Genomic DNA, 10,072 nt, shown 5'->3' on the forward strand with positions numbered 1-10,072 from the left:
TGCCTAAGACATTTATTCTAAACTGTAAAAGGAATAATTGATTGTCCCATTCTCTGCACTTTTTCCAGATATCTGATTTTGCATTTGAGTTGTACATAAACTTGACACAGGACATTCTGAATTCATTGATTTTACTGTATGTTTCCCTTTCAACAAACAGTCTCCTCATAATCCAAAGAAGCCAAAAGTTAGTGTAGATAATTAACAATGGTAGCCCCTTTAAGTATTGTTGTCTTTTCATGTGTAGAACCAATTTTGCTTTTGGATTCTACTAGCAGTGTCTCATAAGTCTCCCAAGGTAGAAAAATTCCTTGTTGATCCCAGCATGATGGTAAACCTGCATGGGTTCTTTTATCAAAAGCAACATTAAATTTCATTACAGACTCCTTTACTTCTTTTAGTTTCTTCTCAGCCATTTTCCTATATAAATTATTCACTATTATTTTATTGATTTCCATTACACACTTAGTTTTGTCTTCAATTCCAGCTTCTTTTAACTCCTGTGCAGACTTGGAATTCAGAAAATCAATCATCTTCTTAGAAAATTGGGCTCTTTGTTGTAATTTCTGCTTAGCAACCATGATTATACCCTCCAAATCCTTGACAATAATATTTTCTTCTTCAACAATAAGCAAGAATCCCCAAATATTTTTCACTGTATTTATAATATCATTCCACAATATTTCCCTTGCCTGAATAAGGGACATGTTCCCTTTTACCTTTTCTTTCAGTTCTTTGATTTCCTAGTAGGCAAGATGGCAATCATTTATGTATTTCTCAGCAATCTCCTTTGACATCAATAACTCATGCTCAGTGGCTTTGATGACCTTCATTGCATTGTCAAAATCACTTTGATTCTTTTTCATTTCATTTTCAGCAAGTTTCAACTCAGTCATGACCTGAGTTAGTTTTACAGCTAGGTCTTCGGAATCTGCTTGCACCATAATTGTACAAACATGTGAGTCAATTTTCTGCTGCAAGGAAGCATTCATTTCTTTTAACTTAGTCACTTCTTCGTTCCTCTGTAATAATTCATTAGTCAACACTTCCTTCTATTTTTCAACCTATGCTACCTTTGTAGCCATTGGATGTTCTACATAAGGTAATTTCAATTTCTTCCTGAGTACCTAAATTTTTGCCTCCTTACCCTGCAACAATTTTTGAACTACACTCCTATCTTTAGGGTTGACTCCAATTTTAACAACTAACTTTTTCAACTCTTCATTTTGAGTTATCAATGCCCTTGAATTTGTCTTTTCCAACTTTAGTTGACTAATAACTTTCTCGAACATGTCTTCAGCTTTGCTGGCAGTTGAAAAGGTTTTACTCAAATCATTATAAATTAATTTTCCAATCTGCCTATGGAGATTAATTTTATCAGGTAAAGGGATCTTCCTGGAATCCACTGTTAAATTAACAGTTTTGAAACATGTTAAAGAGGAAATAGATAATGCAAAAGGATGAGAAAAGGAAATTTGAACTTGATTCCTTTTTAGATCCATCGCAGATAACAATCTTTTTTGATAATCTAAAGATGATTGAGCCTCCTGCTAGGTTCCATGTTTTCTCTAATCTTCTTATTTCTATCCTCAATTTGTGAAAATATTTGTTGAATCATTGGAACAGAGCTCTGAGTAGCTTCATCTGGATTGGGAGAGGATGGTGTGAAAACTATCTCCCCCAACTATAATTGGAAACCAAAAACTAATGTTGTGCTTCCTTCATCAGATAGTTTTGATCTTTTGGCTGCTCCATCTGCATCTTCATCCAAATCAATGATCTCCTCTCTACCTCTCTTCAAATTATTTTCATTTTGTAAAGGGGTGTCAACCTCTAGTCCACCTGTTGAAACAGACTGACCTCCATTAGCCATCTTCTCAATCTTTGGTTGAGCTTCATGTAAGAAAGGGGCATAGCCATTCTCCACTCTCCTGTTGGAAATCACATGAAAAGGGTCATAAGCCCATTTTTCTCCCAATAAAAAATCCATCCCTTCAAGAATTTTTTGGACTTCTTTTGTTGCTTTCCTGGTGTTTACAATGAAAGGTCCCACAGTTCTTGGAAATCTAAACAGATGCCCTTTCTTGGCTAGAACAAAATGGACCTAGTCCACATTTAAACTCTGCCTTATAAACTCCAAAGCAAACAACCTCATGGGAACAAAGGTTGGAAGTCTGTAAGGCTCAATATCAACTCCATACAACCTAATCTCAGAATAATCTTCAAAAGAATACCAGTCTCCTACTTTCATATCTCTGCTCAACTGAAGAAAAGATTGAGCTTCTGGCAACATAGAGGGTGCAGGTGAACTATTGATAATTGAATATGCTACTGAAAGGAATGAGGCAGCAAAATCCATCAGGCCTTCATTCTTTGGGTTACTCCTCACCACATTAGTCTAAAAAAACATTGACTGTTTATTCTTATTGGGATCCATGATGTTTAACCCCAAGTGCATGAACTTTTCAACATGAGTGTATAAGAACAGATATGTAATTAGAGAAGGGAATCTGAAACAACCAATAAGTGAGAGGTTCATGAACTGAGCATTGACTACCCCTTCCCAAAAAGTTGGTATATCCAAGACAACTTCAGGCTTCATCATCAAACTAAAAAGACCTAAAGTGACTTTATCAATGACTGAAGCATCATCTCTTCCTAGGATCTTAGTTAAAATTTGAAGAATAGGTCTGACATCTTCAGCAAAAGTATCCAACGGGAACTTATTTGACTCTAAAGAAAAAAAATTCCCACTTGGCATTAAATAAAAGATAATTTGGGCATACTCTTGACCTGACAAATTTTCAAAATAAACTAACAGGGTTTCCTCAAAAAAAGAAGTATATGTACTTGCAAAGGGGAAACACAATGCTTTTTGAATTAGAAGGGAGGACACCTGGAAAATGTTTTCTCCTGACTTATTCATTACAAAACATTTATATGGATACATGGTTGATACTAACCAGTGGATAAATTTTGGGAAAAGGTGAGTTTCAGAGACGAAAGTTGCAAGGACACCAGACCTGACTGTAGCAACATAAAATGGGAAATTGGCTTGATTTGTAAGGATATACTGATAGGTTTCCAAGTGATTTAAAGTGCAGACAGTATCAAAAATGTCCCTTTCAATGTCCATGAGTGGAATGTGAGAAGATGACCTCGCTAAGACAGTTTTCTTTGACATTTTCGGATAATTGGAGTAGCAAGTGACTATATAAATACCTGGCGATGGCAAACAGTGTTGATTGAGATGTTTGCTAGTGAATTCAGAGGCCATGAAAATAAGAGAAGGAAGCAAGAGTACATGAAAATGAGTTAAAATGGGACTTTATAAGTTAAATGGAAGAGCAGGAGGGGGAAACAAGATTTCAATGCTTCCATAGAATATTAAATTTTTTGCAGAGTGAAATAAATGACTAAAACGACATGCATGAGTGACAGGTGGTGGAGGGAATGGCTACGTGGCAAGATGAGTAGTGGGGGCGGCCTCGCTGCTGACAACATCGCGAGGGCAATCATCAGTACGGGACATCTTCGGAGGAGTGCCTCCGCAGTCAATTTGAGTCATAGATCTAAAGTCAACAGGCTCGTTTGAAAATCCTTGTGGAGGCACACCTCCCGTTAAATTTCAAGGAATTTTTATTGTCGAGTTTGCCCCATCGCATGGGCCTCGTCACATAAATTCATTCCGCTAATGTACATGCTTGTCCTTTAATCTTTTTGAACGTTGAAACCAAGACCCATTGTCAGGCTCTTATAACCAAGCTAATGTTGATTAGCGTGCTAAAATTTGATTATTATTTTCAAAAACACTTCATTAATAAAACAACCCCAAGTGCTTTCAACTCCTATCTTTTTCTCTTTTTTCTTTGATATTTGATTTTAATTTTTTTTTACAAAAATATGCTCTAGACATCTTGATAGGAAAAAAATAAGAAGTGTTACAACACTTCCAAAGCTCGTCTTGGTAATAAATGTCTATGGACTCTAGAAGCGTCTCTAATATATTCAGGTAAACACAGATACAAGAATGAGAAATATAACTGGCATGTTTTGTTGCTTTCGAAGATTTGACAAAGTGTTCAAGGGCGTTTTCGATGTTAGCTAGGGTTTTCTCATCCCATAATTCTAGCAGCAATGAATACATCATGATCTAGAGCGGAGTTGTTGTGAAGTCTTCCTTATTAGTCACAAATCTTTCCTTCCAGAAGTGAATATATAACCTGGAAAAGTTGAAGAAGTACGGGTTGTTTTCAAAGGCCCGGGTTCTATCTTCAATACTAGTGAATATTATGGTGAAAAAACCTTTGGCTCCCACTTCCAGTTTAATCAACCCCTTGGGGTTCCATTTTATCTAGATCCAATGGAAGTGATTTCTTTGAGGGCCAAATACCAAAAAAATTTCCAATCAAGGTGTGACCTTACATGTATTGAATTTATTCTCCGATAGAGTTAGAATAGACTTCGAATTTAGGGTCTACCGCTGCTTTTTGGAGGCAACTCCCCAACCTTTGTTTCCCCGATTGGGTACTAGGCTATGAAACATTTTGCTACTCCACATTAAGGGTTTGGCCATAAACATTGGGGTTTGAGGAGGAAGGCCACCCGGAATAGTTTAACATGTTGTAGTCCTATTGTATGAAGGAACTTTGCTCCCTCCCTTGGCACTAACCATAGGTAGACCAACTGGAAATCCATAGGAAACATAGTTGCTAGGGTTTTTTTGCAAAACCATATTTTTATTGTCCTTTTTTGTTACTTGAGATATATATATATATATATATATATATATATATATATATATATATATATATATATATATATATTTATTTATTTATTTATTTATGTAATTGTAGTCTCATAAATACTGAATCCCCCACTTCAAATTGTCTTTCACTATGATGTTGATTTGTCTGTTGTTTCACCCTACTTTGTGTTGCAACCAAATTATCATCTTTCAATAATTTGAGAACCTCTTGTTGGTGCATTGTATGATCCTCCATTGCTTGAACCTTTATAATCGCTCTCCCACTTGAGCTACAAGTGTTTGTGGTTGGAATTTGAAGGAATCTTTAAAACCTCATCTATATTGTTTATCTTATGTTTTAACTTCAATTATTTTAATATGAAAAGAAAAGGAAAAAAGGGGCCAAATATTTGTCACGAAAAATAAGAAATTAAGATAAGAAAAAAAAATTAAATAAGAAAACTATTATATTAATAAGATAAAAAAAGGAAAAGTAAAACTTATAAAGTAAAAAGGTAATTATAAAAAGTGAATATGATATCTTCCATTGCTTGAACCTTTATTATCCCCATCTCACTTGAGCTACAAGTGGTTGTAGTTGGAATTTGAAACAATTTTAAAAACCTCTTGTCATTTATATTGTTGATCTTATGTTTTAACTTCAATTATTTTAAGATTAAAAAAAAAACAAGAAGAAGAAGAAAAAGAGTTATATATTTGTTAAGAACATTACGATACGAAACAAATTATATAAAAAAAATATTATATTAAAAAAAAAAAAAATCATATTAAAATATATATATATGATAATACATAAAAGAATTGAAATAATAGAGAATTTTATCTTGAAAAGTAATGTTAAAAGAATTAAGATTGAAAGATTAAAAAATGAGTAAATTTGGAATTAAAGAACATCAAACAATTAAAAAAAGGAAAAAGTTAAAAAAGTTAGATTTATAAAAACAAAAAATTTGAAACCCTAAAAATAATTCGTAAAAAGGAATGAATTTGTAAGTAGCATATGAATAAGATGATGGATTGCGGGCAAGATTTAGGGTTTACTTGATTATATCCCTTCTAAATTGTGTAATATTATCAATCTAGTTGTGCAGACACAATTTTTAATAGGTTTCTTATAAACCAAATTTCCACAAATATTTTTGTTTCTGAAAAATTGAAAGTAAAATGCAAATGATTGAGCCACACTGAAGTTATCATTCTATACAATATTATGGATGCTTTTAAATAGTATTATTTTATATACGATTATTACAGTTTAGAGATTCATAATTTGAGAACCTCTTGTTGGTGCATTGTATGATTCTCCATTGCTTGAACTTTTATAATCACTCTTCCACTTGAGCTCTAAGTGTTTGTGGTTGGAATTTGAAGCAATCTTAAAAACTTTTTATCATCTATATGGTTTATCTTATGTTTTAATTTCAATTATATTAAGATGAAAAGAAAAGGAAAAAAAAAAAAAGTCATATTTGTTAGGAAAATTAAGAAATTAAGATACGAAAAAATTAAATAAGAAAATTATTATATTTGAATTTTTGATCGGAGAACCCACAGTAATAGAGTTTTTACACCAACGTTTCGAATCCCAAATGGGATCCATCATCAGGGAAAAGAGAAAGATGATCAGAGAAAGATGATCATCTTTCTCTGATCATCTTTCTCTTTTCCCTGATGATGGATCCCATTTGGGATTCGAAACGTTGGTGTAAAAACTCTATTACTGTGGGTTCTCCGATCAAAAATTCAAATAACAAAAACCACAGATCTCTGAAATCCAATTATTATATTAATAAGATAAAAAAGAAAAAGAAAACTTATAAAGTAAAAAGGAAATTATAAAAAGTGAATATGATATCTTCCATTGCTTAAACCTTTATAATCCCTATCTCACTTGAGCTACAAGTGGTTGTAGTTGGAATTTGAGGCAATCTTAAAAATCTAGTCATTTATATGGTTGATCTTATGTTTTAACTTTAATTATTTTAAGATGAAAAGAAAAAGAAAAAAAAATAAACTATATATTTGTTGAGATAAAATAAAAAAATAAAAATTATTGTATTAATAAGATAAAAAGAGAAAAAAAAAGCCTAAAAGTAAAAAAAGGTAATTATAAAAAAATAAATATGATAATAATAATGGAGGATTTTAATTTGAAAAGTAAAGTTTAAAGGATTAAGATTGAAAGATTACAAAAATGAGTAAATTTGAAATTAAAGAACATCAAACAATTAAAGAAAAAAAAGAGTTTAAAAAAATTAGATTTATGAAAACAAAAAATTTGAAACCCTAAAAATAATTATTTTTATATATATTTTTGGTATATCTTAAAGGTATGGTCACCGAATTAACTAACTTCCTTTAAATTATTAAAAATGGTGTTTTGACTTTGATCCCTAGGTCAAAAGTAGCCGTTGGTCAAGTTAGTCGTTGGAGGCTCTGCACAGACTATTTAACATGCAAAGCTAGATCTGTTTTCTTCAACTCGTCCTGACGATGAACCACACTAGTTGGTTCGAAACGCGTCGACAATAATTTTCTGAATGTGATTTACGCCGAAATTTCTTCTGATAATTTGTTATGGATCACAGAAGCCTCAATTCAACCCTAAAAATAATTCATAAAATAGAATGAATTTTATGAGAGATTTTTTGGCGTTAATCACATGAAATATCATTTGTCATTTGTCGACGCGTTTCGAACCAATCCAGTTTTGCATGTTAAATAGTTTGAGCAGAGCCTCCAACCAATCCAGTTTTGCATGTTAAATAGTTTGAGCAGAGCCTCCAACGGCAACGACTAATTTTGACTTTTGGTCCAGGGTCATAAAAAAATTTATAAATTAAATGGAAGTTAGTTATATTGGGTGACCATGCCTTTAAATATCTATAAAATATATATATAAATATATAAAGTAATTTTAATTTGTTGTTAAGTTAATAGTTAGTTAAAAAGGTATTATTTAATAAATACATTAAAAACAAAAATAAATTATTTAGTAAATTAAATGGAATTAAGTGACCTTACCTTTATATATATATATATATATATATATATAAAGTAATTTTTAATAGGTTGTCAAGGTAATAGTTAGTTAAAAGGTACCCGGATGCGGGTGCTCCCTCCAGTTAATAATGTCATATCTCTCTGATACAACAGCTGGCTTCAATGCTGGCAGTCGGGCGTGCTGCACAGTACAGGAGGTAGACAGAATTTATAAGTTCAAGGCTTCAACATTAACTACAGAGATGTCTCGAAACCGATTCTATTTCAATTCGCGCATGGCAACAATGAAGGCGTATGGGTTCTGGGTACTGCTCTCAGGACTTGGCATTAATGCCTCTTTGTTATTTAATACAAGGCCGCTCACGTCTTGCCGCATTATGCTGTGTGTCTGGTGTGTAAGGCTCCAGGAGGTTATATCTGCCTGCATAGGTTCTCTGTTGTGTCATTGGAGTTATATCTGCCTGCATAGGTTCTCTGTGCCCGCAATCACAATGCGCAGGCGTGGCATTCCTCGGCGAGGCAGCAACTATGGGAATAGGGGAGGTAGAGCATATCCGGCTCCCTCGACTGTTAATCCTATTTCTACAATTCCGCCATCTCATCTGTCGCCTGCACCTGAGGGAGCTCGTCCGAATAGCTCGTTTCAAACTTCCAGTTTCTCTTTTCAGAGTGAGGTAAATAGGCCAATTATCACTATCAATTTTACAGTTTCGGTGGTTGAAGAGGAAGGGAACTCCTCCAGTTCGGCTCCCTCAGCGAACGACCCCTCCCAAGATGACAGTATCCTGCTTGGGGATCTGTCAGGACATGTGTATCATGTGGGTCGCCAGCATGAAGAACAACCGGCACCTGACCAATTTCAGCCACCGAATTTCGCTAAGGAGAATGCCTTGGTTCAAGATCAGTGCCCAAATTCAACTCCAGCGCAGATAGAGGGGCCTTCTGGTGGTCCCTCTCATGGATACTCTCGCATCCTGCACCTGTTAACTCACCCCAACGGAGAACCAGTGCTAGATGAAGAAGGTGGTGTAACCTGGATAGCATCACCCAGTCCAGAAAGGGAGGACGCGCCAACATCCCCGAATCATGCAGGCTCTGAACAGTAATCTCTGTCCGGGTGACCTTCCGGCTCTCATGTTTTGTAATTTTGCTTTCAAGGTCTGGGATAGGAAATCAAATGTTAAATATTGGCATACCCTGTCATCTGTTTTTGTCCATTTCAGAGTTTTTTTGGTACTAGTTGTCAATATAGGTCCAGAACTACAAAGGTATGATACTTCTAATATCCAGGACCTCAATGTACTCATGACTGAAGGACTATATGGTAAAATCCATGATATGCTAGCTGAGGACTGGCTGAGGCCTCCTCCCGATTTGTAAACTCTATGTACATATTTTTACTTCCTTAATAGATTTAGTTTTTACCGAGAAAAAAAAAATAGTTAGTTAAAAGGTATTCATTTAATAAATGCATAAAAATATAAATATTAGAACGAGAAAATAATATTAAGTTAAATCGAATATCTAATTGCTAAATTAATAAAAAATAAATAAATAAATTTAAATTATCCAGATTTAAATTAATTGTATATATGAATATACCTAAAGGATTAAACTACCTTATAAAAATTAAATTCATATATATATATAATAAAATAAAATAATTTAATTAAGATCGTAGTTGTAATTTAAAATAAAATATTTTTTGGTACCTTCGTAGTTGTAATTTAAAATAAAATATTTTTTGGTACCTTTTACAACTAACTACGATCTTAATTAAATTATTTTATTATATATATATATATATAGATGAATTTAATTTTTATAAGGTAGTTTAATCTTTTAGGTATATTCATATATACAATTAATTTTAAATTTATTTATTTTTTTATTTTTATTTTGTTCATTTATCAATTAGATATTCGATTTAACTTAATATAATATTTATATTTTTAATGTATTTATTAAATGAATACATTTTAACTAACTATTACCTTAACAATCTATTAAAAATTACTATATATATATATATATATATATATATATATATATATATATATATATATATATATATATATATATATATAAAAGGTAAGGTCACTTAATTCCATTTAATTTATTAAATAATTTATTTTTGTTTTTAATGTATTTATTAAATAATACCTTTTTAACTATTAACTTAGCAACCAATTAAAATTACTTAATTCCATTTAATTTATTAAATAATTTATTTTTGTTTTTAATGTATTTATTAAATAATACCTTTTTAACTATTAACTTAACCACCAATTAAAATTACTA

The sequence above is a fragment of the Pinus tabuliformis genome, chromosome 9 (assembly GCF_031772625.1).
Source record: "Pinus tabuliformis cultivar Carrire ecotype Pingquan chromosome 9, CPIR1, whole genome shotgun sequence".
Classification (NCBI taxonomy): domain Eukaryota; kingdom Viridiplantae; phylum Streptophyta; class Pinopsida; order Pinales; family Pinaceae; genus Pinus; species Pinus tabuliformis.